At 37.5% G+C, this 3,727-nt stretch overlaps 1 pseudogene; it reads right to left on the bottom strand.

Annotated features, from left to right (window-relative positions):
- Positions 1-1,535: 1,535 nt before the first annotated feature.
- Positions 1,536-2,346, bottom strand: LOC143270732 (uncharacterized; annotated as a pseudogene).
- Positions 2,347-3,727: the final 1,381 nt, after the last annotated feature.

Raw genomic sequence — 3,727 nt, forward strand, 5'->3', positions numbered from 1 at the left:
TCACCTTATTGCGTCTAAGGCACCCATATGTAGCATGCACACCTACAAAGAAAGAGGGGGGGGAGGGAGGGAGAGAAGGAGGGAGAGAGAGAGATAGAGAGGGAGAGAGAGAGAAAGAGAGAGGGGCAGGGAAGGAGAGGGAGAGAGTTTTAAGAAAGAAAATAAATATAATGACTTGGTCCATTTAACAGAAAACACACATGCAGTCTTGAAGTTGAGTAATCTATCATTTTCAGTCTGTGACATCATTTGAGAAGTTTTAGAAAATGGTACCCTGCTGGAATAATTCAGTCGTGAGGGTTGGCCTAAGCATTTACATCTTCACAACATTTCTAATTTACACTTTTTGCTTTATGCTGCAGGACAAGATGTGAATGCTTAGCTGCCTGCTTTAGCTGCAATGTCTGACACTTGTTTTCATGCCACTTTTATGGGGTACATGTATTGCTGTGGAACCAAGGGCCAAATTAAAACCTTTTCTAAGTTCACTTAGATATGATCTATTATCAAAGAAATAGAAAAGCAATAATACACATCTATGAAAATTTACACCAGAATTCATTATTTCATGTATTTGAAGAGATGTATGAAATCTAAAAGGGATACATTATCATTTAAATTTATATGTCTTTTGTCCATAATTATTTTTAGAGCTGAAGATCGAACACAGGGCCTTGCGCCTGCTAGGCAAGCACTCTACCACTGAGCTAAATCCCCAACCCCTCTTTTGTTCATATTATTTGACAGGTATAAACAAAATAAAAAGAGATATTATAATTCTTTAACATATTATTGACACATTTTAATTTCTTTCCAAAATAATTAATCTTGTGTAATTGAATGTAAGTATTTTGGCTGAAGATCATACCAATTCATATATATTCAGATTTACTTTGGTATGAGTTCTTTTCAGATCCTCAAAGTCTAATGTTATATTCAAAGGCTTTGAGAGACCAGTTACACACTAAAAGTTTTACAGTTACAGGGATGCTCTGTGTTGTGACTAGGCATTATCACATTGATTATATTCATAGGTATTCTCTCCAATATGTGTTCATTAATACACTTGAAGATGACTAGGCTGTGCAAGGGCATTACCACACTTTTCATATTCATAGGGTTTCCCCCAGTTATGTATTCTTTCATGCATTTGAGAAGCACTGTGACGAACAAAGGCTTTTCCACACTGATTGCATTCATAGGGTTTCTCTCCAGTATGTGTTCTTTCATGCCTTTGAAGAACACAGTTTTGAGCAAAGGCTTTACCACACTGATTACATTCACAGGGTATGCCTCCTGTATGTGTTCTTCTATGTACTTGAAGATTATGGGGCTGTGCAAAAGGCTCTATTACATTTATGAAATTCATAGGCTTTCTCTCCAGTGTGTATTCTTTTATACCTTTGAAGATCACTATAACATGCAAAAGCTTTACCACATTGTTTTCATTCATAGGGCTTTTCTCCCATATGTGTCCTTTCATGAAATTAAAGATGATTGTGTCGAGAAAAGGCTTTACCACACTGATTACTTTAATAGGTTTTCTCTCCAGTATGTGTTCTTTTATGTACTTGAAGATGACTGGACTATGCAAAGGTTTTACCACACTGATTACATTCATAGGGTTTCTCTCCAGTATGTGTTCTTTTATGCTTTTGAAGAGTATTGTTTTGAGCAAAGGCTTTACCACACTGATTACATTCATAGGGTTTCTCTCCAGTATGTGCTCTTTCATGCAATTGAAGAACACTACGACAAGCAAAGGCTTTCCCACACTGATGACATTCATAGGGTTTCTCTCCAGTATGTGTTCTTTTATGTACTTGAAGATTGTGGGGCTGTGTAAAGGCTTTATCACATTGATTACATTCATAGGGTTTCTCTCCAGTATGTGTTCTTTTATGTACTTCAAGATGACTGGGCTGTACAAAAGCTTTACCACATTGTTTACGTTCATAAGGCTTTTCTCCCGTATGTGTTCTTTCATGCAATTGAAGAGCACTGTGTCGTGCAAAGACTTTACCACAATGATTACATTCATAGGGTTTCCCACCAGTATGTGTTCTTTTATGTACTCCAAGATGACTGGGCTGTGTAAAGGTTTTACCACATTGATTATATTCACAGGGTTTCTCTCCAGTATGTGTTTTTACATGCCTTTGAGAATGACTACATGCAAAGTCTTTACCACACTCAGTATATTCATTGATTTCTCTGTAGTATGACTTCTTTCATGCCTTCCATGTTTTTGAGAAATTTGGCAATGTTCTTCAACTTCAAGATCATCCCAATTGTAACCTATATCTGTGAGGTTCATATAGGTCTCCACCATCACATCGTTGTAGAGATTCTTCTGTGAAGGATCCATCAATGCCTATTCTTCCTGAGTGATGTTGACATGCACATCATTATAGGCCATACATAAATATGCCATCCATATGAATATGTCTTCCATATGTCATATTGTGGTTTTACAGATTGGCCATGCTCTCTTCTCAGCTCCCTGCAGCCACACTCGAGCTGCACAGCCAACAAAACTACTGGAGACAGATTCTCTTCAAAGCCAATCCTGCAGCTGGGAGCTGGAAGGACGCTGCAAAACTTCTGACTGGCAGGTGGCCTAGAGAGCCTGATTGTCTAGTGGGGCCTGACTGACTAGAACATCACCCATATGGTTACACTATGCTTAAAGACACATCACTGATGGTATTCTTTACAGAAGCTTTTCAGTTTCATAAGGTCCCATTCATTCATTGTTGATCTTAGTACCTGTACTATTGGTGTTCTGTTCAGAAAGTCTTTTCCTATGCCCATGAGTTCAAGGCAATTCCCCCACTTTCTCTTAGATTCAGTGTATCTGTTTTTATGTTGAGGTCTTTGATATACTCGAACTTGAGTTTTGTGCAGGGTGATAAATTGTGGTTGATATACTGTACACTCCGATAAACTTATCTGGGGGTCAGAGAACAGAACAGCTACTATATTAAACATAGAGGTTAGGCAGTGGTAGCACATTCCTTTAATCCTAGCATTCCAGAGGCAGAGATCCATCTGGATCTCTGTGAGTTCAAGGCCACACTGGAAACAGCCAAGCATCGTGACACACACCTTTAATCCCAGCACTTGAGATCTCATGTTTTGCTTGGGAAAGACAGATGCCTTTAAACCAGGAAGTGATGGCAGGAGGCAGAAAAGTATATAAGGCGTGAGGACCAGGAACTAGAGGCTCTTAAGCTTTTAGGCTTTTAGCAGCAGTTCAGCTGAGATCCATTCAGATGAGAATCCAGAGGCTTCCAGTTTGAGGAAACAGGATTTGCTGAGAAGTTGACGAAGTAAGGTTAGCTGTGGCTTGTTCTGTTTCTCTCATCTTTCATAATTCACCACAATATCTGGCTCATGGGTTTCTTTTTAATTAATAAGATGTTTTAAGATTTGGGTTACAATAAGTATGGATCTATTTATGGACTTATCCAGTATTGTTATCACCACCCAAGTTCATGCAAGTAGAGAAAAAAATTTAGACTAACCTGTAAACCTATTAATTAAAAAATGGAATAATAAATTATGGTATATTCATAATTAAAAATTGTATAGTTGAAAAACTTAAGAACTACTATCCCCAAAACATGCAAGGATTTTTCTAAATATAGTATTTAATGAAAAAAAAAGAAATCAGTAATATAGTGCTATTTATAATGCTTAACTGTATCAAAAATAAATGTTTAGG

The sequence above is a fragment of the Peromyscus maniculatus genome, chromosome X (genome assembly GCF_049852395.1).
Source record: "Peromyscus maniculatus bairdii isolate BWxNUB_F1_BW_parent chromosome X, HU_Pman_BW_mat_3.1, whole genome shotgun sequence".
Classification (NCBI taxonomy): Eukaryota; Metazoa; Chordata; class Mammalia; order Rodentia; family Cricetidae; genus Peromyscus; species Peromyscus maniculatus.